The following is a 27108-nucleotide window of genomic DNA, read 5'->3' as shown; positions in this document are numbered from 1 at the left end:
TGGGTGGCTGGCAGAGAAAATGCTTTGTTTCCAAGTTTACAGGAAGGTCCTACCACTGTCCCAGTCTACTTCATCAAAGTGGGAGCTCATACATGAGTCTGAGAACCTACTCCCTTTGGCTGCCATAACTTCCCAAGAAGTTCTCTTCCTCCTATATCTAGAGCCATACAGAAAAGGGAGTTCTGCGAACTGTAGTTCCTGGCTTTTCCTCAGCAGCACAGATTAAAAACGTTAGAATTGGGAGAGCCTGGGTGGCTCGGTCGGTTAAGAGTCTGCCTTCACATTAGGTCATGATCGTGGGGTCCTGAGATGGGCCCCATAGCAGCCTCCCTGATCGGCGGGGAGCCTGCTTCTCCCCACCCCTTGCTCATGTTCCCTCTGGGTATCTCTTTCTCTCTCTCTCCCAAATAAATAAATAAAATCTAAAAAAAAAAAAAAAAAAAAAGGTTAGAATTGGCAGTGGCGATGTCCAGATGACAACAATGCTGCCTTTCTTATGAGACACAGAATAAAATGGGCCATTACATCACACAACCATGACAGTCCAATACTTTTCCATCCCTACAATGAGACTTTTATCTTTTAAGTATCATGTTATGCTGAAAATCAAACCAGTCATTGTCAGTTTGGGCATCTATTAGGTAGCTGGCATTACAGTAGATACTATAAATAAGATGACTTTTTTTTTTTTAAAGATTTTATTTATTTACTTGACAGAGATAGAGACAGCTAGTGAGAGAGGAAACACAAGCAGGGGGAGTGGGAGAGGAAGAAGCAGGCTCATAGCGGAGGAGCCTGATGTGGGGCTCGATCCCAGAACGCCGGGATCACGCCCTGAGCCGAAGGCAGACGCTTAACCTCTGTGCCACCCAGGAGTCCCATAAGATGACTTTTTTATTTTTCTTTTAAGGCACAAAAGTGAATTATGATCTGAAAAAATACACATTTTAGTTCTGCATAAAAATTTGACACAATTTGAATGTTGAAATGTAGCAATAATTTCTGGGGTGCTTTAATAGTTTGTTGAAATAAGGAATCTGGTTGTTCAAAATACAGACTGACTCAGAAATTTTAAGACATTTGAAACATACTTTTTCCACACATTTAAGACATAAAACTTGGGTGAACAAGAAAAGGAAAATTCCATTAGTTACTATTGAACTTACTGGTGGCCTACCTGCACTTGAACAGCTCATGGGAAGTTGAGCCTTCCAGAGATATGGCATACAATTTTGTGCCTTAAAACTGTTTTTTTAAGTGTGGAATATGTATCATTTTCACAACAGCCATCTGTCTCCTCAATGTCTTTGCTGACAAGTAATCTAGTAGACTTCGAAGTCTTGGGAGGCAGATACCATGTCTAGGGCATCTTCTGTTTGCATGGACCAACAGTCTCTACGTGGTAGAGACTCAACACAAGTGTATGGAAATAATATTTATAATAATTTAAACAATATAATCCTAGGCAATGTTGAGAATGTGTACATGTGGCCTCTAGGCAAGTGTCTCTTCCAAGGTATCTTACAGGGTGGCATTTATTTTCTTGGTAAATCTTCTCACAATGGCTTAGATGGTGGTGGCCCTTGTCCTTAGTAACCTGCTCCTGTCAACACATTGTGACTGCACCCATCTTCCTAAAACATACTCACTCTAACCAAACTTTTGAGACTGAGGAATAAACTCAGGACGTCAGTTTATTCATATACTGTCAACAATACCTTTCTATTGGAAGGATAAATTCCATTCATAGGAAATGAAATATGTGAAGTCTATATGGCCAATTATTTTCTTCTTGGGAAAAGGTGTATGTGGGAAATGAGATAATAATAAGAATTAGTGAAGATCTGATTCAGAAAAAAAAAGTAGTTAATAGAATTAGTATTAGTTTGAGATTGGAATGGTCTCATCAAATAGGGCCAGAACACATGAAATCTTATAAATCTCCTTTGTCATCCATCTCCACAGGATGGCCTTGCCAAAGGGAGCAGAACACCCTAGGCCCATTATCTAAAATCCTTTCCCCTCTGAGCAGAGTCTTGAAGGGCATTGCCAACATATGCGGTTCTTGTTTTTCAACTTTCTTCCCCCATGGTTGATCCAACTCCTTATAATTTCTATATTCTTTCAGGTCATAGGCAATGGTTGCAAGCTTAGAAAATAATGTTTCTTTCAGAAAGACCTGGTCTCTCTCTAATCTAGTCCACAATGTATGGATTTTGCCATTTTGCTTTTGGTGGGCATTCTTATTTTCCTCATATTAATATCCATAATTTATCAAGAGGTACATTTTGCATCAGATTTCATTTATGCATTTTATATCTTCTTCCCAGCAACCTTGTAAGGTGGGCATCATCACACAGCATTTGTTGATGAAGACAATGACATTCAGAGTGCTGAATTCTGAACCAAATCATTCTGCATTGTGAGTGAGCACTCCAGATTAAGGAGTGGTCTGTTGACTCTAAGGCTTGTGCTCAATAAACCCCAGTAAGCTGCACTTGTTCAAACACTGCCTTTCTTTGGACATAAACTGTAGTTTCCTCACTCTTTTCTCTGGAGCAAAATTTTATTAAATCCAGAACAAATCAGATACTACCTTAGTTATTTTAACCCCTATTACCTTCCATTCATCTCTACAACAAAAGCTGCTAAAGTTGAAATTTTCTCAACTGGACATCTTTTCAGAAGGAAATGCAAAGTAGCTTTGTCCTAGATTATGTAATTGAAAACTGATTCCAAGATTTCTACATACATCTTGCTGAGTCTGGTCTTCCAAGGTCAAATAGTGCTGCCAATGAGTATTCTCATAGGCTCAAGGGATGGTTCAGAGCAGCTATTGGGAAAGAGAAGCTGGGTGTCCATATGTGGTGTAGGGGGCATGCAAAACTCTCCAACAGCTACTCATCTCACTTAGAAAAAACCTTTACTATTACTCTTTGTACTATGATTTACAAGTTCCCATATGAACCGTTCTCCCTATGATCCTCTGCCTTCAACTCCTCTGCTCTCCCCTTTTCTCCATCACTAACCACACTGGCCTCCTCAACCTTCTTAAAACTTGCCAGGCACTCTCCCACTTTCCAGGCAGAGGCATCTGAAATTCCCTCTACCTGAAAAGTTCATCCTCAAGTACCTGCATGGCATTCTCTCACTCCCTCTCCCTTTCTCTTCACCTCGAACTAGCCAATCTAAATCTTTTGCTCCCTCCAACATATTTGATTCCTAAAAAGACTGCGTAACATATAACAGAAGCTCAATAAATATTTTTTGAATAAATGAAAATTGGATTTCGGTTATTTTTTTTTCAACCACAGTGAATGGTTAGGTGGAGAATGTAGCCACTGCCCCTGATCAAGAGTCGTCTACAGTAACTGCAGAGTGTTACCAAGGAAGGAGCTTCCTGCCTATGTTCTCAATATTGATGGAACTGGTGTATACTAGAAAAGCATGCATAATAGAATGCTTTACTAGGAAGTATATGGCTAGTTTTGAAGCTCTGGAAAACAGAATTATATTCCTATCTGGTGGAAACACATCTGAAGACAACAGGCTTCAAACCTTTTCATAGTCACCTACAGTTTTTCAGAAACCCATTTTTTTTTAACTCATTACACATTAAATCCTACGCTAAATTGTGGATTCTTTTAAATTTTTGCCTAATCATTTCCTGTACAACTAATTCACTTTGCACACAGGTGATTTTTTTTCCCTAAAAGAGTTACTTAAGTAATTTAAAATTAGGGATAAATATAATCATATTTCTTAGATATTAAGGTACGTCCACCCCAATTCAATATAAAAAGAGTAGTTAAGAAATACCTTTGAGTCAATTTTTGCTGTATTAATTCAATTCATTCAAACAAAAATTGATTTAATGGTGTGTATTCAGCATTGTACTCTGAGCTATGGGGTCGAGAATCTATGGATGTTCAGCATATTTGGACAAGGATAGTGATGTTGCAGGGTTACTCACTCTGGGGTCTATATCAAACACAAAGAGGAATTTGGAAATGTGTACAGTGCTTTTGATTTCACAGTGCTGGGTCACATTGGTACCATTAAACACTAGGCATCCAGGGATGTTCAATAACCTACAGTAGTCCCAAAGAAACAAGAATCATGTTGTCCAAAATGCTAGTGCTACTAGCATTCTCTCCTTGTTGATAAGGACTGGTCGGGGCATTGTGGGAATTAGGTTACAGGAAATGATAACTTATACTGAAGAGATTGGACATTATCCTCTCAGCAATGGGGATCATCAAATGAATTAAGTATGGAGAGAGTTGATTTCTTTAGGCTTTAGGAAGGAAACTCTGAACTAGCACAGGAACAAAGAGGAAACAGGGAGATCACATAGTGGGAAATTCCAGCAGTACAGTTCAGGAGTTGTATCTTTTTTCTCATCTTTAGTGTAGGTCTGTCCAGGGCACTGTTAGCAATACAATCACCAAAAGTAAGAAAAATTCAGGAGAGTCTGTGACCCAGAAATTCTAGGAAAAGTAACAAGCCCATCTCTAAGCAGATTACCATGCGTAGGTAATGGGACATGCTGACTGGCTTCTTCTAATCATATCCACTTCTAGAGCTGAGAGTGGAGCCAATCTTAAACAACCACCTAGCTGAGAATAGAATGATTGTCTAAGGAAATTCAGTGTTCTTTAGAAAGTCATAAAAAGGAATAAGAGCACAGGATGGAAAAATAACACATAAAGCAACTGCAGAATAGTATACAAAAGTATATATGGAGGGGCGCCTGGGTGGTCAGTAGGTGAAGTGTCCCACTGGTGATTTCGGTTCAGGTCATGATCTCATGGGTCCTGGCATCGAGCCCTGTGTTGGGCTCCATGCTCAGCAGGGAGTCTGCTTGAGATTCTTTCTATCCCTCCCTTCTGCCCCTCCCCCCACTCATGCTCCTCTCTCGCGTGCGCACTCTCTTTCAAATAAATAAATCTTTTTTTAAAAAGCATATATGGAAATTTGGAAATGCATTCTTCCAAAAGCTCTTGTAGTTCTTGCAACATTTCACACAGAACCAATCATTTAGTGAAAATCAAAAAAAAAAAAAAAAATGCTCGACCATATTGTGGTGTCATACATTTTAAATTTGCTTGCAAAAAAAGATCTAAAATTAATCATTTGATTGCCTTAAGTATATGGAGATATCTATGTAACCAACGGTATACTAAATAGTGTATTATCCTGTAGAACTATTATAATAGCAAAGATATTTGTATACTAGATGGAAAGATAAAAATAAAACACATGAAAAAAGAAGAAAAGTAGTGCTAAGCTGGAGATATCTGATAACAAGGGCAAAAGCAATTCCTAGAGAAGAGATTGAAGGAGACTGGTGCAATCAAGGAAGTCTTCAAGGAGGAGAGGGGGCCTAGAAGAATAGATAGAACTCAAATAAAGGGGTATAAATAATTGGCACAAACCAACATGACTAAAATAAACAAATGGGGTCAAAAAAGATGAACCATACCTAGTTCCGACTTTGGCTTTTACTAGTCTGCAACTGATTCCTCTTGGTCTCAGATTCCTGATTGGAAAATGCAACTAATAACGCTTATCTTCCAGGACTACCCAGAATATTTACTTGGTATGCAACACACCACCCAGAACTGTGCCCAGAATGGTATTCTCAACCACCCATTTGTTCATTCTTGGAAGATGTAGGTCTCTCCTATATATGAGAAATGGAGTTAGGTTATGAAAACTGAGAAAATCAAGGTACATTTATAGATTTCACTGTGACAAAAGTCAAGAGTGTGATATGTGAATTTCAAGTAGTCTTAGGATCAGTCCTGATCATCTCACCCTTCTCCACTGAGACCTCACACTGTGCTTCACCAGGAAATACATTTCATTCAGTTATGTCTATTCTTTTCATGGAAATTTGAGGGAAGGAAATTTCTCACTACTCCACAGATAATGCACTATCCTGACTCCTTGCCCAGAAATCCCTAGTTAGAAATAGATTCCCATACAGGACACCCAACCTCCCTTCACCATCAACTCTCCTTAACTAAGTTTGCTATGGGCTGAATGTTTGCATCACACCAAAATTCAAATGTTGAAGCCCTAACCTCCAAAAGTGATAGTTTTAGGAGGTGGAGCCTTTGGTAGGTGATTAAGTTTAAATGAGATTAAGAGGGCCTCAGGATGTGATAAATGTAAATGTAAAAAGAAACCAAAGAGCTCTTGGCGGTGCTCTCATAGTCTCTCCCTTCCTCCATATCCCCGTTCATTGTCCTTCCTGCTGCCAAGATACGGGATACGCAAGAAGGCCCCCAATCTTCTGCAAACCAGAAACAGGGCCTTCACCGGGAACCAAATCGACTAGCACTTAATCTTGGACTTCCAGCCTCCAGAACTGTGAAAAATAAATGTCTATTGTGAAAGCTGCAGTCTCTGGTATTTTGCTACAGCAGCCCAAGCAAAGACAAAGTTCTTGAGAAAACCACAGGAATCAATGCCAGGGGACTACAGATGATTGAAACAGAACCCAGCACTGAAACTTCTGTGTATACTGGTTATTTAACTTGATAAAATCACTGAAATGTGTGATAGTAAGGCTTGCTTTCTTCTTCCAATTAAATAATTTTTCTTCTCTACTTTGTGTCCTTTCACAAACTTTTCTTAAGAACGATTGTATTATTTTTCTAAGCATCAATTGTATGAGTTCCAGAATTAAGAGAAATGGCCTTAATTCTCTACTCTCTGCCACGTACTACTTCACATTCACTTACTTCACAGGTTTTTTTGTTTTTTTTGTTTTTTTTTCCAAAATTTCCGACCCTCCAAACCTCACCCCATAGAACCTGTTTCTTTCCATTTCTTTGCTTAATTTTTTGTGCGGATTTGAGCCTTCTCTGGTCAACTCCAGTCATCATAAGAGCGATGGCGGCAGAGTTGGGAATAGACCAAACTCTAGTGACAGGTGCTGTTCTTCAGTCAGAGCAGGTGCACATAAAGCCAGAGGGATGCTTCGTGCAGGCAAAGCCATCAGCTCACTGCACATCGAGGTAGCTGCCACTGCCTTGCTCAGAGTGCATTGCTTTAAATGGAAGTCGGCTTTTAACATTCATTCAGATCGATTTATCCAAAAGTGTTTAAGGTTGAGCTGAGTTTATTACTACAGATGTGGTTGGGCCCTTACCATTTAGCATAATGTTTCATCAGCTGCAAAGCCAAAGACACCCAAATGACATGTGGTGTCTGTTTACAGGGATGTGGGGTCTTTTACGGCAAAGCAGAGACTGGGGTAGAAGGTTTGCTGGAGAACTTGTTTTCATAATACTCTGAGGGGGTTAAAGTTTATGAAGATTTTAAATCTTTTCTCTTGGCTTGAATTATCTTTTTTTTTTTTTCTTTTTGCCCATCCCTGTCTCCAAAGAAAGCAATAAGCCTGTCAAAGGAGGAATTAATTAAGCAAATCAATCAGTCAGTTTTATTAAGGAATTACAAAGCCCAAGTGGAGTATTAATTATTCAGATAATGGGACATCTCTGAGCCTTTCTTTTCAATTATTGATAAGTTGCTATCTATCATCCAGACTGCTTTAGTACTGATTTAGTTGTGAATGAAGCCAGGTCATTCAGCCAGAGCATATGCTAGTTATGAGCACTGCTGGGAGGCCGGGGTGAAGGAAAGGGCTGGGGCTCTGTGTTTCCCCCAGCGTGAGTGCAAACTGTCACCACCGTGAGACAAGGACCAGGGCTAGGAGGCAGGCATCTCAGTGAAAGGCCTGTCATGCTGGTGTCATCCAACTGATTAATGATGGGCACTGAGGCAATAGCACTGGGGTTTCTTTTCCTTTGCCACACCTAAACAAAGTAGCCTTTATAATAAAGCCATGTCATTGTTTAACAGCTAAGAGAAAAGAAAAAAATTGCCCTTCATTTTACATCTAGAGAAACTTTAGATCTTTTCATCTCTAGCATCAGAAAGAAAAACGTTACTTTCAACCTCAGATTATCTGTAATATCTTTGGTTTTAGTGTTCACCTGCGTACTGATATGAACAAACATATAAAGGTGCAGGAATAAAAGTTCTGTTCAACTCCTTTCTGATTCGTGTGAAGAGATCAATCACATTCTTTCTTTTGTCAAAGATTTACTGAATATCTACTACGCGCTGAATCCTAACAATGAAACACTGAGACCTCAAAATACGGTGCCATGATAAGGCATTTACTGATAAAATATATATTTTTTAATCAGACAAGCCCATCAGTCCCTCAAAAGTGAGTTCAAAATAAACAGAATGAAAGATTGCAGTGTACAGGATCACAGTAATAAGTACACTACACAGGGGTGCCTGGGTGGCTCAGTGGAGTAAGCAGCTGACTCTTGATTTCACTAAAGTCATGATCTCGGGTCAGGGTCATGAGATTGAGCCATGGGTCACACTCTGTGCTCAGTGGGGAGTCTGCTTGAGATTCTCTCTCCTTCTCCCTCTGCCCCTCCCCCTGCTTGCATGCATTCTAAAATGAATAAATAAATCTTTAAAAAAAATAAGTACACTAAATAGATAATTTGCTCCTCATACATCACTGAAGAAAATGTATAAAATCCAAAGGGCCCATCAAAACTTGAAAGAAACTCCTGTGGAATAAAAGGATACATGGCTAACAAAGAAAGGAGGTACTGGGGGAGTTTGAGAGCTTAGGAACATTCCTGGCCCTTTATATCACTAATGGTTTTGTTTAGGGCTCACTGACCACAGATAGATACATTTCTTGAACTTTATGTGCTCAAGCCAAATCCTGAAACATTAACAATATATCTCAATACTTAGAAAATTCAGGAGTCAGCAGCAGCTTATTGGAAAACTGTTAAGCAACACTGCAAAACTACCTACTTCTAAGTGATCTCTCCCTTCCCTCGACTCTTATAGAACTTTATATTACTCATATACCACTTAGCATACCCTGTGGATATTCAGGCAAAGGCTTTAAGCATGATGCCATATTAAAAGTTCCTTAAGGTAACACCAAAAGCATGAGCCATAAGACAAAACACTGATAAACCGAACTTCATTAAAATTAAAAATGTTTGCTCCTGTAAGCAAGGTCTTCTAGTTGAAGGCAATGGATTAATACTCATGCTCATCTCCTTTTGCTCCTCTCTTCTCAATATCTCTCAAAAATTAAAAAAATTTTAAGGCAGTAAAAAAAAATACGAAATGTAAAAACTAACAGCAAATATAATGGGAGCAGTATCACCCATTTAAAAGAAACACTTGTAAATTTCAAGAAGCTAGAAAGCAAACAGAGGAGGTGTAACTCACATGAAAGGTCAGAGGATACCACTGGTTTGAATGCACACCTTAAAGAAAGGAACCTTAAAGAAAGGATTTAAGGCAAGAGAACTCTTCGTTTTGTCTCTGTAGAACAGACATAGGTTCCAGATTTAGAGAAAGTGTGAATACAAAACGGTTTGCCTCCTACTCTCTCACCTACTTTGCCCTGAACAATCTACCAGTATGATCGTCTAAGCCTCAGTGAGCAGCACGATAACCCTGGTAACAGTGTTAGACGCTCTTATCTTTCCAGCTCCAACACAAGGGGCTCCTTTTGTGACATCCTCCTGCCTCCTGCCTCTTGCCTCTGGTTTCTCCAAATGACACAATCTCTCTCCCTCCCCAACAGCATCGGCTTCAACTTAGATTGCAAAATGATCTGTTATGTTTAGGGAAGGGTAAGTAAAGAGGACAGAACATTTGGCCTTTGTTTTGAACTTGAGTTTCTTGGCAGAGTGGTGGGTCTTTTTGCATGTTCTGTTTGGTAGTTCTCTTAGGTCCCTCACTGGCTTTGGCATTTGAATACTTCTCAAAGCTCATTTTGTGTCAAAAGCTGGATCTTCAAATATTACAAACACCACCTCTTGATAAGACCAAGCTTAACTGATTGTTTACTGTTGGAAGATCACTTTGCAAAACTTTGGCAAAGTCTTGCGGGGAGAAGGTAAAATCAACATTTATGGACTTCAAGCAGGTCTTTCAAAGCTGGGGTTTGATTAGAATTGGGTAGGAATTATGAAACAATGTCTGGGATTGATGGAAACAGCAAGATGAGTATTCAGAGGCAAGGGACTCAAAGAATTTGGGGGCATACACTATTGATGTTTTCCATTGAAGAGTACAGTGTTTCAGGAAGCTCTTGTGAAGAATGATCAAAATATTCCCCTCGGAGGAGACTTCGGAAAGAATTCAGTCATGCTAATGAAGACTCAGAGACAGCAAGGACATGCTAACAAAGACAGAAGCATGGCACGGTCATGTTCGGGTAGAAGGTGGTTTCCATCTCAGTGCTATATGTGGAGGTTGACAGCTGCAGTTCTTATTTGTCACCTAGTATCTGTTAGTATGCAGATGATTATTAATTTTTTTTTATTATTTTGCCCATTTGTTTTGGAACTTTATTAATTACCTCTAAGTCATGCTCATTCATTCGACTTAGTGACATTGAGGACACTGGCACTCGGCAGGCTCATTTCCTAGCAGTGTGACTTGGATCAAGTTACTCCATCTCTCTGAGCCCGTTTCCTCACCTATAAAACTTGGAATAAGGTTGTTTACCTTAAAGAACAGTAGTCCGAATGAAGACAGCAGGATTTCACAGTGTTAAGATCTCTTTGTGTCATTGTTATATGCGTACACTTTTACTGTTCTTTGTCCTCATTCCTTCGGTTTTTGTCTAAATCCTCATTTCAAAAGACATTCGTTTTCTTCAAAGTTTGCCTATATTCTCACTTTCTCCTCCCAAGTCTTCCCAAATTTCCAAGGCACCGGCAGTTTTTTTTATGAACATCTAATGTATTAATTGGTGCATTCTTCTGATATTTATGTAGCCTCAAGCGTAGTAGATTGGAAAGAGCACTGGGAGTTTAACTCAGAAGTTCCTGACTTAATCCTTAACTCAGCTACTAGCTCTCCCTATGACCTTGGGCTGTGATAGCCATGCTGATGTTTGGCTCAGTTAGACCTTTGGTTCTAATTCAAACCCTGCTGAGTGTCTAGGCTTTGAAGCACTTCTCCAAAGAGTCAAAAGCTCATCCACACAATTTGGTCAAAAATTTCATAGAGTTTCCTGACATATCTCCATGGAATTTTTGGACTTTTCCAGGCATGATTTGAAAACCACTGCCATGAAACCATGGCACTGACTTAACCAAACTCATTTCTTCTTCTATTCATTCATTTATGCCACAAATATTTATTTTCAATGATTAAGTGCCAAGCTTGATAGGAAGTCAATACAAATGATTGTAGGGATAGAACATAATTGTTTCTTTGCCTTAGAAGTCTTAATGATTGTCAAGTCCTCAAAATAAAAAGAAAGCTTCTCCCCCTTTCCACACTAAACCCTCAACACACACACACACACACACACACACACACACACACACGTTCACACACTCACACACTCACGTCACCATCCACGGCTGCCAAGCTTCACAAGCTCTTCCATCTCTGTGCTGCATGTGTACGAAGAGCACCCCTCCACTGGCACTGAGGCCAGGCCTTGGTCGCACAGTCATTGGCAATTTGTCTCAGCCATATTATTTCTCCTACCAGCCATTTCAGAGCACATCGAAGCTCTCTGCCTTTTCTCCATCGTTCCTCCATCTCATTTATTTTTTAGTATTTTCTCAACAGTTCCTCCAGACGCTCTCATTAAGCACTGGGCTAATTAACCTCCTGTTTCTGAGCACTGGAGCTGTGGTGTGCTGCCTGGGCCTGCAGGAGGGCTCCCCCACCACGGAAGGAAATAGGCCCAGCTCCAGTCAGCTAACACACCTGCAACAGCTCACAACCGGACCTGGCACCTACTCAGCAAGGCTGTTTTTTGTATTTTTTGTTGTTGTTTTTGTTTTTTAAGCTTCTGCTCTTTTTCCCAGACAAGGATATACCACGGCCCTAGCCAGCCCCACTCACTGGCAATACCAGTGATTGAAATCTCTCAGCCCCCAGAAGCAGAAGCTCTCTATTAAGTTTGCAGACATGTTTTCCATGCTACAGACCCAGTAGGCACTTAGCCGATCCTCTCCAAGATGCTCTGGTTCATGGCTAAGAGCAGCTGATACAGCCTACACCACAGAGAGCCGTGCACTGAATTAAGAGCAAGGGATCACTGGGTTGTCTTGCAATGTGAACTGTCTGAAATGGCACCTCACCATGACATAGCTTTCCTCCCCATTTTGATATCCAAGCCAAAGTATATTTTAATCTCTTTTCCTAGACCCAGCATTGCAAACTTTTTGAGTCACAGTTGTTGGAACAAGTATTAACTTCAGAGCCCCACATTACAGGAAGGAAAGCAGTGAAATGAAGTTCTCTCCCTGACCATTACCTGTATAGCTAAGACATGAATCTAATATTCTGCCCAGCCCTGGCTGAGTCCGTCTAGGTTGAGATCACTGATGAGCTACTCTTCAATCATCTATCTTTGTACATCCTGTGGATAAACTTTTTACAATAATAACATTGTAAGCTATTAGATGCTTTCTAACTTTCCTTCCTTGCTCTAAGTAACGGTAATGCATCACTTTATATTTAGCAAAAACACTTTAAAGCCCACCTGAACTTATTTATTCTTCAATTGGACGAAAGTGTTACTACCATTTGAGATTTAGGAAAATATGTCCAAAGTCACCCAAATAACAATGAGAAAACCAAAATTAAAAGACAGACCCTCAAATTCAAAATCCTAGGTTCTTGTTCTTAAACCAAGTTGCATTTCTCCTTCTGCCATCCTTAAAAAAGAATATGTTTTAAATGTATGACATTTCTGTTTCAGAACATCTTCACACATGATTACCACGTCCCATCCAATGCAAGAATCCCTCCCTTCCTATGCTTGAGAGACAGCTGCCTATCTTTTGGTTACTTCCAATGTGGATACCACCACCCAGATGGGTCTAACTTATCATTGCAATATTGCACATTATTTAATGTAAGATACTAATTTTAAAATAGGAAAATTAGGCTCCTAGGTTTAGTGAATTTCTCAACTGTTACTCATGAGATGGCCACCTTTCTACCCCTACTGGTTGCTCTCAATCAACCCTTTGGTATGGAAGGGTAGCAGAAGAGGGTATAGAAGTAATCTGACCCTACTACCTCTCTGACCGTGACCTCTGGCACATGGATAAATACCCCTTGCCATTTTGCTGTCCACACTGACTCTGATAGCCATTGTTAACCAAGAACGGACTGTCCCCATTTTTTTCCACAGACACTAGTGAAGTCTGCTTCCAGAAGGGTTTCAGAACTTTTATGTCCAAATACTTAAGTATCAGGTTCAAAGCCATAAGCTAAAGCAAGTAAAGGAATTATGCTCCTGCTCTAGTTTGTTTTTCTGTAACAAAAAGGAGAGTGACTGTACCTGCCTGAGTCTCTGGAGGGCCCAGTGGAGGCACCCAGGACAATGGGTTTAGCCTTGGTGTTCATTTCCTCCATGCCCAGCCCCTACCTTCTCGTCTCCACACCGAAGCCCTCTGCCTTCTCTCACCACCCTCTCCTTGGGCCTTTTCCCCCTTCCCGGAACACGGCACAGAAATCTGCAAGGCCTAGGTCTATTCTACAGCTGATAATTTTCTCAGCCTGCTTTCTCTGATAAATGTCAAAGCTATTCCTCACCCAGTTTCTGACCAGAAGACAAACTTGATTCTCACTATTGTGGAGGAATTACTTGAGATGTGATATATGAGAAATTAACATTATTCCTACTTATATACTTTGTGCTTTTATTACAGATGAACCAAGAAAGCTCATATTATTGTGATACAAAAGCATCACCCTGCTCTGCCTGCATCTTCAAGCTTTCCTTGCCACACCTTTGATGAAGGGAAATAGGCTCAGATCCCATCTCTTGAAGCTCCGAGCTTCTCTCAGGACTACTGAAAGCAGAACAAGGGAAACAAGATTTCATTGCAAGAAAAGAGTGGTGCACAGATTTAAGCCAGGTTGTCCAATGCAATATGCCTCCTGTGCGACTCTGTGAAAGTCACTAAACCCAGTCTGGCCTCGGTCACCTCACAGGTCAGTTGAAAGGAGGAGCAAATGCGATTTCAAAGTTTCCTCTGGCAAAAAAAAAAAAAAAAAAAATCCACAATTTTACCTTGCAAAAAGTAGCTTGTTCCATTGCTGAATGAATCAGGATAAAATAAAGTAATTTTTTTCCATTGAGTCAAAGTTCTCCCACTCTCTACCAACTGGTACCAACTACGCTGCTCTCCCTCCCCCTCCTCCACACAATAGAATGTCAAGCATCTGGGGCAGCTTCCACTTTCCCTGAAGTTACTTCTTGTCCAGGCTAACTGATTATTTTCAGCAGTGCACATGGCTTGGTCTTGATACATCATGTTAATGTCTCGAGTAGCTTTGACATACCCATTAAAATAGACTATGGCTTTTTGGGCTGGACATTCTTTATAGAAAGCATAATTATAATCTATGGACTGCTTTGCTTCTTTTGTAACATTATTCTTCCTTCCAGAGGGTTCAATTTTTTTCATGATGACATCAGAAGCACAGAAAAATGCCATCAATCTATGCTATGAAATCACCAATCTCATGGGGCCCCTGCTTCTCTCCATTTCAGATGTTTGCTTCAGACCCTTTGAGCAATACTGTATGAGAGACCAACCTCTGGACAATACTGCCAATGTCTTTGAGAAGAAAGGTGGATAAGGATGCATTTCTGAGAATTTGGAGAAGTGGTAATGTCACCTTTGGGTGAAATAATAAACAGGTAGCCAGCAGTGAAAATGGGATTAAACATCTTATCTGTCTGACTCCAAACCCCAAGCTCTAACCATTAGACTGTGAAGGGGGGTGATGAGGTCATAATGGAACATGAAAAAAATTCAAAAGTAGTATAGCAATGTTTCTGACTCTAGCTTAAACTAAGTAAATGAAAATATCCCAGGTTCTAGCTGAAAGACTAAGGACAGATTGAGCAGGTGACTCACTGTAAAGAAATCAACCAACAATATCTTTGACTGTAATGAGGCCAGAAGAGTAAGTTTCAGTATATCTCCCTTCTGTCTGCAAGCCCAAGAGCAGTTTCCAGCTGAGCAGGTAGAAACATGGATATGGCATGACCCTGTAGATCAATATCCTGGTATTCCTCCAGCCTTGCTGGTTACTCCTTCTCAAAACTTTTCCTTATCTCCTGAATTCTAAATTCCTTACTGGCATGTACTTTATACTTAAGCCTCAGCTCTCCCATATCTAAAATCTTTCCCTAAGTATCCTGTAACCCAAGCTAAAATCAGCCTTCTGGTTGAAAATCATGGAAGCCAAAATCTGGGAATTATACAGTCTAGACTGACCATCGGTCAACTAGTCACTGATGTCTCATTCTCTCCCCCCCCCTCTCTCTCTCTCTCTCTCTCTCTCATTATTAAAACTGAAACTTAATTTGCTGCCTTTCATTAAAATACAACCATGTTTCAGAAAACAGCATTAACTAGGTCTTTGGTCATCAGTATGTTGGGGTGAATTTACTTACCCAGGAACTTCCTTGAAATAAGAAAGTACGGTGATAGAAAGCTCAGCCAGTGTGTAAAGCATGATCTCAGATGTGCAGTTCTCAATGGGATGCCCTCAGAAAACCAGGGTGCAGCACAGGGGAGATTTAAGGAGAGGTGACACAGGTCATGAGGCCAGGAGGGGAACCAGTGGGTGTAAATGCTAGTGCATAACTCCCTGCAGGTACTTTGCTAAGCATCCTGCAAAGCCAAACTCTCAAAACATAACTATTCTTATACATAGGCAACATGTTATAGTGGAATGATTCTCAGAGAGGTTCATTAATATACCCCAGATTGCTCAGTCAATCCACGATGATGAAGAGATTACAGTATAAATTTTCCTCCAAAGTCCATTCTCTTTCTCACTCTAGTAAGAGCAGTGCTTAGTACCTCTGGAGTGATACATCAAATGGACTTGGTGTCTATTCGATGACAAGAGATGCTACTAGGTAAATGTGTGAAGTGTTCCACACTGTATCTGGCAGACTCATCTTTGGTAAACCGTGAAGCCAGAACAGCTTGTGGATAAGGTTTCCACCTTCTTCTTTCCCTTCTGCTCCAGGTGCCCACTGCTGTCCTTCCTTCCCTTGCATAAATCCACATTTAGTCTCCTTCTTGACAGTGTGGTTTCTATTTTGTCCCCATCAACTTTTCCTAAAATTCAGATACCCTCTGCACTCAGAAGTTGTGGGAACATTTGACAATCACTGCTACAGTGAACCCACAGCTGCTGATGGGCGTGTGGCATATTTTCCAGATGTGTTGGGATAAAAAAAAAAAAGTCAAATCACTTGTTTTGTATGAAAAGCTTCTGAGAAAGCATTTGCATTTTGACATGGATTAGAGCATAAAACTGAATGAATAAAGTTTGGAAAGCAAGTTTTCAGGAACATGGCACTGGAAAGGGTGAGGGATTCATGCTGACATTCTCAGATCCCTGAGCATATGCCACAGATATATGAGGTTAGTTCTTGGGTTAAATTCTGATTCTTAAGTATGTTTTCTTGCATTATAGAAAAATTAAACTTATTTACCAGTCCTTTAGGCACTGTTGCCTAAGGAGCAAAGATAAGTTTTAATTTCCTCCACATTGAACCCAACCCCAGGACGCTGGCCTCTTCATCCATGCTCTGGAGCAGGTGGCTATATTCAGAAGAGCAACAGCCAATGTTTAACCCCAAGTTCTTCAGCGACTTTGATTCCTTTTTTCTCAGTGCATGCACATGACCCATATCTGTAGCTGTGTTTACTATGTTTTTTTTTCCTACAATAATTTCTTTCACAGCAAGCATGATCCTGGCAGCCAGCCACATTATAATCATCTGAGATTGGCTGTATACCAAGCTCCTTGGAACTTTGGTCTGCATCTATGGAGAAGATCACTCTGGGGGGTTTCACTCCTGCTTGAGTAGTTGACTTTGGACAAGTTATTTAACCTTCCTGGGATACAGTTTCTTAATCTATAAAATAGAGGTAATAGTGGCTTGGGAAAGCCCACATCGTATCTGTTCTGGCTGACAGCATTTTCTAACTTTCCAGAGGTGGCTCAATGAATCAAAACTTTTTTGTACTAGCCCCAGGCTTCTACTTCAGACATATAAGAGGTCTTACAAAAATATTCCTACACCTTCCCACGGTATTATATAAGACTTTATTTGTAGACGAAAAAGGCTTTCCATGGCCATTTTAAATTGAATTGCAAGTACAATGTTGTGTACCATTTATACGATGGATATCATCTGTGGCAAAACCAACTTTGCTCTGTTTGGATTTGAGTCAAGAGTCTAAAAATGAGTCACATTGATGTGTATTGTTACATAATCGAACAGGAACTTCTCTTCAATTTTTTTTGCATTTAAATACAGGTATCTCAAGAAGTAAACAAAATATTTGGAGCTTATGACTTGAAAGTCTTGTTCAGAACATGAAACACTATAAGGATCCCATTCCTCTCCATTATAGTATGAAGAACACGAGAGCAAATGGTGCAGTGAGGTATGGTCTAAATGGCAACTTGGCTGACCCCAACGATGTTAGAATTCTACTGTCCCTAAAGCCTAATCTCATCCACCTCGAGACACTACCTTTCTATAATCATTTAAATTTTGTCGTGAGATATAGAGGGATACTTACTAAGAAATCATTGATATAATAAAGAATATAAGTATAAAAATAGTTCCGGATTTTATTCTTAGTAAAATTTATTTCCTTCAAGAGTAATTACACTGACTTCTTTTCTTTCACAAATAAAGATTACTATAATTTTTCCATTCTTTGAAATGGATCCAGAGAAATAAATCATTATTTTCCTCAAAAAAGAATTAGAGATAATAATAGCAACTGGCTCATAGAGGATTAAATATAATAATACAATATAAAGAGCTATTTACAGCACCTAGCACATATTCCGTACTCAATTAATGTTAGATATTAATAAAATTCATACTTCTTTACCCACCATTCTTCCTTGCCACAAGATTCCATGACTCCGAGAAAGAAAGGAAAATCCTTTCCTTCAGAATATCATAAACACTTTCAGAAGTCCCTTGTCCCAATATTTGCTTACTGTAAAAATAAATAAATAAAAATTAAAAAGTCGTTATAAATTGATGGCTTGGTATTTGTTCTGCAATTTACATGCTATGAAAAAGTCTCCCTTGGGAGCTAAGGGAGCGAGCAAGACGGATTTCTCTACCAAGTTATAACCCAAGTTGTTGGGGTTATAAATGCCAAATATCTGATTCAACTGAAAGAGTCAAGGAAACAATTTTAGGCTCTTTAAGAGCGTTTGCACCAATGAGTTAACTCACTCTGAATCAGCAACCTCATTGTTGAAGCCTAGACACCACTGTCAATCAACTCAACTAGAACGTACGGACTACTCCAGAATGTGAATGAAGCCATCACAAAAAAAACTACCTCATCCATTTATTATGTATATACTCTGGAAAAGAACTAGGCCATATCGTTTCACTTCTACCTGACCACACCAATTTTGTATGAGCTTAACCTGGAAAATTCCCTTAATGTTATCTATGTCATCTGACAGTCTGTCCCTCGGGAATCAAAGCCACCTGATAATCTCATTACACTAAGGTGTTAAGAACATCATGCATTAATGTTACTAGAAGGAACTGCCTTTTAAAAAAGGAGTCTAGACAGGGCAGTAGCTAATCAAAGCAGTGAAGACGGACACATTTTCAGACATGAGTAGGTGAGGTACCCAAAGATACAGACAGAAATACTTGGCATTTAAAATGGCACCACTTAAATGACTCCTCTGAAACATAAAGTACTTTTGTAGGTATTTATTCATCTACACAAAAGTTCAGTGAGAACTTAGTGTTGTCAGAATGTAACACTACAGTCATAAACAAAGAAAGCAAGATGGACACTCAACAACACAGTAAAAAATTATTGTGAGTACAAAGTGTAGTAAGAGTATGGAATCAGGACCTGAAGAAGCTGAGAGAGTCAGATATGAAGGCTTCTTACTAAGTTCTAGTAGAAACTACATATGAAAGGGAATTTGAAAAGAGAAAAAAAAAAAGCATTCAAGCAAAAAGACTAACACCTGTGAACCCTGAAGTGAGGGGAGCTTGCACTCTGCAGGGCACTGACAGGGGAGGTGGGTATGAACAGAACTTTAAGAGGAAGGGGCTCAACAAAAGGTTAACGAGGTAAGCAAGAGGCAGAGCCACAGGCTTTATTTCTTTATAAACTAAGGTCAATGGAATATTTATTTTTTTTTAATTTTTTTTTAAAGATTTTATTTATTTATTTGACAGAGAGAGAGACAGCCAGCGAGAGAGGGAACACAGGCAGGGGGAGTGGGAGAGGAAGAAGCAGGCTCCCAGAGGAGGAGCCTGATGTGGGACTCGATCCCAGAACGCCGGGATCACACCCTGAGCCAAAGGCAGACGCTTAACGACTGAGCCACCCACTGAGCCACCCAGGCGCCCCGATCAATGGAATATTTAAAGCAAGGATTATAAATGTAGCTATAGAAGATCTCTCTGGCTTCACTGTGAAGAAGGGGTTGGGTGGAAAGGGAAGACTGGTGAGAGGAACAGAGCTTAGACAGGAGTGAAGGCTGAAGATGAAAAGGAGTATAAGGATGTAAGAGGCCATTACAAAGGTAAGAACAAATGAAATTTTGTGCTCCACTGTATATGGAAGCTGAGGGCAAAGGAAATAATCAAGAATAACTCTCAGTTCTCTGATTCACTCAGCTGGATAGATGATGGTGCCGTTTGCACAGGCAGGACTTTCTGGGAATTCCAGGTGCTTCTGGTTCCAGATGGCTCTGTGAGTTTGTACTCTGATCATCCCCTCTGCTTTGCCACATAGTAATTATAGACAAAACATATAATGAGAAAACCAAAAACATATAACTTAGGAAAAAATAAAATAAATATTTTCATGGACCAAAAATGGAATAGAAACACCAAATGAAGAGAGAGGTTAAAGCCCAAATGTACAGATAGTGGTGACCAGAAATTCTGTTCTTCTGAGGGCAAAGAAGACTAAGTGCCTTGCATTTGAGAAAGGTGACTGATCCAGACTCTTTCTTTGAAAGCACAGGAGGGAACCTACTCTCGGTATAAATAAGCTATGAGAAACAATAACAACAAACAACACAAATGAATAAAAAAAACTACTGACTATTAATACCTGGTTTCTATCAAGTGAAATGAAAAGCTATATATCCATTTATAGCAAATGTTTATAGAAGCTTTATAGGTAACTGCCCCAAAGTGGACACAATCTAAATGGGCCTCAACTAAGAAATGAATAAGCAAACTGCTTCATTCATAAAATTGAATACTATTTAGCAATAAAAAAAAATGGATACATGCTATAACATCTACAAAACTAAAATGCATGAGGCAAAGTGAAGAATCCAGATCCAAAAGACTACATAGTTTATGATATCATTTATATGGCATTCTGTAAAAAGCAAAACTAGAGGATGGAGAACAGATCAGTGCTCCCAAAGGTTGAGTGGGTGAAGGCTTTGACTATAAAATGACAACAAGCATTGGTAAATAAGAGACAAACAGATCAATGGAACAGAATAGAGTCCAGAAGTATGTGCACACAAATATAATCAACTGATCTTTCACAAAGGAGCAAAAGCAATACAATGGAGAAAAAATAGTGTTTTCAAAAAATGGTACTGGAGAAACTGGGCCTCCATGAATTAAAACAAAAAATTAAATCAAAATACACTCCTTAGACTCTTTACAAAAATTAACTCAAAATGGGGCGCCTGGGTGGCTCAGTCGTTAAGCGTCTGCCTTCGGCTCAGGGCGTGATCCCGGCGTTCTGGGATCGAGCCCCACATCAGGCTCCTCTGCTGGGAGCCTGCTTCTTCCTCTCCCACTCTCCCTGCTTGTGTTCCCTCTCTCGCTGGCTGTCTCTCTCTCTGTCAAATAAATAAATAAAATCTTTAAAAAAAAAAATTAACTCAAAATGGACCACAGATCTAAATATTAAAGACAAAACTAGAAAACTCCAGAAGATGACATAGAAACCTAGATGATCTTGGTTTTGGTGATGACTTTTTAGATACAACACCAAGGGTATAATCTATGACAGAAAGAATTGATAAGCTACATTTCATTAAAATAAAAATTTCTGCTCTGCAAAAGAAACTGTCAAGAGAATGAAAAGACAAGCCACAGACTGGGAGAAAATATTTGCAAAAGACATATCCAAGAAAGGACTATTATCCCAAATATACAAAAAACTCTGAAAATTCAACAATAAGAAAACAAACAACTCAATTAGAAAATGGGCCAAAGACCTTAACAGAAACTTTACCAAAGAACATATACAGATGGCAAATAGGCATATGAAAAGATGCTCCATATCATATGTCATCAGGGAAATACAAATTAATACAATGAGATACCACTACACTCTTATTAGAATGGACAAAATCCGAAACACTGATAGCACCAAATGCTGACAAGGATGTGAGGCAACAGGCACATTGCTAGTGCGAATGCAAAGTGTTACAGCCACTATGGAAGACAGTTTGGCTATTCCTTACAAAACTAAAGATATTCTTACCATATGATCCAGAGATTGTGCACCTGGTATTTACCCAAAGAAGTGGAAAGCTTATGTCCACACAAAAACTTGCACACACATTTATAGCAGCTTTATTCGTAATTGTCAAAACCTGGAAGCCACTAAAATGTCATCTGGTAGATAAATGGATAAATAAATTGTGGTACACTTAGACAGTGGAATATTATTCAATGCTACAAGAAAATGAGTTATCAAGCCATGAAAAGGCATGGAAACCTGAAATGCATATTATGAAGTGAAAGAAGCTAATCTGAAAGGCTGCATACTGTGATTCTATTTGACATTCTGGAAAATGTAAAATGAAAGAGACAAAAGAAGATCAGTGGTTCCAGGGGTTGGGGGGAGGGACAAATGAATAGACTGAGGCCAGAGGATTTCTAGAGTAGTAAAACCACTCTGAAACTATAATGCTGGATACATGTCATTATAAATTTGTTCAAAACCTACAGAATGTACAGCACTAAAAGTGGACCCTAATGTAGACAATGGACTCTGGGTGATAATGATGTGTCAGTGGGGGTTCATCAACTGGAACAAATATCACTCTGCTGGGGGATGCTGATAATGGGGGAGGCTATGGCATGTTTGGAGGCAGAGGTATTTGGGAAATTTCTGTCCCTTCTGCTCAATTTTTCTGTGAATATAAGACTGTTCTAAAATAAACTCTATTTTTTCAAAAAAGGCAGCAGGAAGATTCCATACATTTGTCAAAACCATGAACTACACACCAAAAACAGTGAATTTTGCTGTATATTAAGTTAAAAATAAACAAAAATTACACTTGAATTATAGCTTTCAAACAATGTGCAGAGACATAGGCTCTATACCAGGGACTGAGTCAGGATACCCCCGGCTCTGTGGCTGAATTTGCAAGGCCTTTAATACGACCACCAGACAGGAAATCATACCCGCACTTAGGATGGGACCTGGTCTACAAGGCTAGCTGGGGTGGTAGCAAAACCACCAGATGAGAAGAGCAGCAGAAAGAAGAGCAGGAGAAAAAAAAAAAAAAAAGTCCTCATAAAAAACATGCCTATAACTCAAAACGTAAAGCACTTTAAAAAAAAAAAAAATCTAATTCCAAGTAAACAAACAAATCTACCAAAAAGGTTATTTCTCCATATGAAATTAAATTTCCAGGAAAGTCAGTTAAAAAATTTAAGATGATTATGTTTCAGATGTTTAAGGATATAACTGATGACACACCTTTCATTATTTTAAAAGAAAAAATAACCTTTTAAGTCATGAATCCAGATGCAAAAATCCTAAAAAGAAAACCTATCCAATTGAATCCACTATCACATAAAAAACAATAATATATTATGAGAAACTTGGGTTTATCCCAGAAATGCACATTTGTAGGTTAAAAGAGAATATAATTGTTTCAATAGATTCCATAAGACATAAAGTTAAAGATAAATTCACATTAAAAGTTTTCAGAGAACTAGGAGGAAAAGGAAATTCCCTAATATGAAAAACTATGTGTGTGTGTATGGGTGCGTGTGTGTGTGTGTGTGTACACACATGTATATAGCAAGCATCATTATAAGCAGGAAATGTCAGAATGAGGAATGAGATGATACACCCACTTTCATCAGTTCAACTCCTCGATCTTGTATTAGAGATCCTAGATTGTGCATTGAAAGAAAAAACGCTTAAAGTTTGGGAAGGAATAATAAAAACCTTATTACCATAAATGATATGAGACTTCATATAAAAGAATTTAAAGAAACTATGAATAAATTTTAGAATCATGGCAGAGTTGAACAAGATGACTGAATAATAGGATAACCAAACAAGAGTCAGGTGCATCTCCATATGCCAGAAAATATAACTAAAAACAAGACAGTATCATAAAATAATACCAAGAAACTAGGAATAAATCTAACAAAAGATAAGCAAAACCTGTACCAAGAAAACTATAACATTTTATCTGTTTAGAGTTATTTAAAAAGTGGAAAGATACTGTGTTCAAAGAAGAAAATATTAATTTACAATTAATATTGTCAAGTGAATTATTTCTTTGAATGTTTGATAAACTGAAGTTTTAAAAATATATATGGAAAGAAAAGGAGGCAAGAATAGTCAGGACTCTTAAGAAGAGGAGTGAGGACAGGGAACTGATCCTACCCAACATCAAGTCTTCTTACAAACCAAAGGAATTAAATCCATAAGCTGCTGACATAAGGAATAAAATAAAACTGGAAAAAGGAACAAAAGAGCCTCCAAATAAACTCATTTTATATGTGACAAAGGTGGCCTGGCATACCAGTGGACGTTCATGACATTATTTATTAAATGGGGTTTTAAAACACTCACTATAACTGTCGGAGAAGATGCTTTTGGATGTCCCACCTTACACGATATACAATAAATCAACTCCAGATGCTTCTGCATGTGTGTGGTTGTGTACGTATTTACAAATGCATTTCAAAATAACTTACATGTGAAAGAGAAAATTGCTGCAATAGAAATTATAAAATATTTATAAATGAATGATAATTAAAGTATGTTGTAGCCAAATTTGGGAGCTAAAACTAACATAGTATGTATAGCACTAGAAGCAATAATTTAGGAAAAGAAAAAGAATAGGAAGAAAATAAGAGAGATAAGAGGAGCAAATTAAAGAAAATAAGAGAAAAAATAATGAAGTTAAAAAGCAATTTGTAGCCAAATATTCAGGAAGACATGAAAAAAAAAGGAGAGTATAACTTTAAAAAAAAGAGAGAAAAGGCATATATTGATAACATTAGGATTAAAAATGGGAATAAATTATAGACATAAAGATTTTAAAAATCAACAGTAACAGGAAAATTTATGTTAATTCATAATTAAGATAAAATAATTTTCTAAAATAATATCTAAAAACATCAATAGCTATTCAAAAATATAAATTCATAATTAATGCAATCCCTGTCAAAATACCAGAAGCATTTTTCACAGAACTAGAGCAAACACAATCCTAAAATTTGTACAGAAACACAAAAGATCCCAAATAGCCAAAGTAATGCTGAAAAAGAATTCCAGATTTCAGGCTGTATTACAAAGCTGTGATGATGAAGACAGTATGGTACTGGCACAAAAATAGACACATAAATCAATGGAACAGAACAGAAAATCCAAAAAAAAAGAAAAAAAAGAGGAAGAAATTAAAATATAAATTATAATAAAACTCTTTCAAAAAGAAATCATTTCCAAATAAATGTACAGCCAGATTTTACCAAACTAAAAAATCTGATCTTGAGAATTTCTCAAAGACTAGAACATGTAACTAAGTTTAAGTGTGACTAAGTCATCCTCAAGGCTAATTTAATCTCAATACTAAAACTAGACAGGGTAAATATAAGAAAAGATAAACAGAGACCAATTGTATTGATGAATATATTGACAAATTCCTAAATAAAGTATTAGCAAACCAATTTCAGTATCATGTTCATGTATTATTTTTTAATGGATTATATATAGAGCAAGGAAATATTAATGACATGAAAAAAGTATAGCAGAGGCAGGCCGTATTTCCATTATTTTGAAATAAATACAAAATACATATTTTTGTTTATTTAGAATGAAAAATCCAAAAAACTAAACTGTCAGCTTTGGCACCAAAGTAATTCCCCCCTAAATGCAACATCATGTCCAACAAATTACTATTCCTGAAGATTGCACCCAAGGTGAACATCATGATGAAACTGCAGGTATATAGCTCACTGAAAAACTTTCTTTAAAACTCAACAAATTTCTCTTCCTGAAGCAACACAGATTTTTCCACCAGATACAGGGGTTGTTGTTACAGGATGGGGAACACTTTCTTATAATGGTTAAGTCTGGTGAAAACTTGGCAGAGTGTGTAAGGTACAAAAGCAACAGGAAATGGTGCTCTAGTTTCAGAGTCAAAGGCATCATTTACCTCTGGATGTCCAGTACTCCCAGGTGATATCTCAGGAAATGGTGCATGGGGAGTTAGGACTTTGCAAATTGCTTTGGTTTGAAACATTTGAAGGAGACCAATTGATTATAAAAGCTCCCTAATTTGGAAAACCTAATTGAGAAAGTTCTGTTCCAAAGACATAAGAAAAGAGATAAGGACGTACAAAGGTAGCATTTAAAAGATTTTCAAATTATTCTTTGAAGATTTCTTCTTTTTTTTTTAACTGAAGTATAATTAACATACAGTGGTATATGTCAGGTGTATAACATAATGATTCAACAATTCTATACATTACTCAGTGCTCACCAAGGTAAGTGTACTTTTGATCCCCTTTATCTATTTCACCCATCCTCCCACCCACTTCCCCTCTGGCAACCACCAGTTTGTTTATATATTTATTTATATATTGTTTATCTTAGGAATGCAGTCACCATTTAAATCAGAAACATTTATTAATATAATCCCAAAGTAATCCAGCATATTAACAATTAAAAGAAGAAATGAAAAATAGGATCTTCTCATCATACTTATTTCTCAGGAGAGCCAGAAAAACAGTTGATTAAATTTTATATTTGTTTGTGATAAAACTTTATCCAACCAACAAATACAGCAGGAGCCTTCCTCAAAGTCATAAAGAGCACTATATTAGTTTTCTAGTGCTGCTGTAACAAATTTTGACAAATTTAATGGCTTAAAATCATACATCTTCATTATCTTACAGTTTAGCAGGTTAGGAATTTGACACAGGTCTCACTGGGCTAAAATCAAGATGTTAGCCAGGTTGCATTCCTTCTGGAGGCTCTAAGGGAGAAGCTACTTCCCCGCCTTTCCCAAGTTTGAGAAGCTGCCCACATTCCTTGATTTATGGCCAATTAAAGGCTTTAAAGCTAGTAATGGCTAGCTCAGTCCTTCTCACACCTTTACATTCCATTACTCTGACCTTCTTTCTTTTACCTTCCTCTTCAACTTTTAAGGACCCTCATAGTTATGTTGTAGGATTTCTTTTCCTTCAGTGCCCACGGTTCTTGGTCACTCCATTTCAAAGAATGAGGAGACAGACCATATGAAGTGTGGTGGGCAGCAAAGCAAAGTTTATTGAGCGATAGTACAAAGCTCCCCAGGAGGACGGAGGGGACCCGATTGGGCTGCTGCCAGAGTTTCTAAGTCTAGGGATTTTTATGAGAATGCTGGCAGGCCGTTTTAATCTAATTAAGCCTCCATGTGCCTGTCACCCAATCAGATTTCTGTCCACATGCTCATTTACCTATCAGGTAGTTGTTCACATGGGAAAGGGTGGAGGGCTCTTTCCAGGATGGTGTAAAATCCTTTTAACAGTAGTTAAATGGGAGGGGGGGGGGTTGTCCCTGCCTGCCTTTCTTCCAACTATTCTTCATTATTTACATTGGGCCCATATGATCAATCTAGGATAATCTCCCTATTTTAAAATGGGTTTAAAGTTAGTAATCTTAATTCCATTTACAATTTAATTTTCCTTTGCCATGTGTTGTAACATATTCACAGACTATGAGGATTGGA

This window comes from Ursus arctos, unplaced genomic scaffold (genome assembly GCF_023065955.2).
Source record: "Ursus arctos isolate Adak ecotype North America unplaced genomic scaffold, UrsArc2.0 scaffold_17, whole genome shotgun sequence".
Taxonomy (NCBI): Eukaryota; Metazoa; Chordata; class Mammalia; order Carnivora; family Ursidae; genus Ursus; species Ursus arctos.
This window is presented reverse-complemented; position numbering follows the sequence as displayed.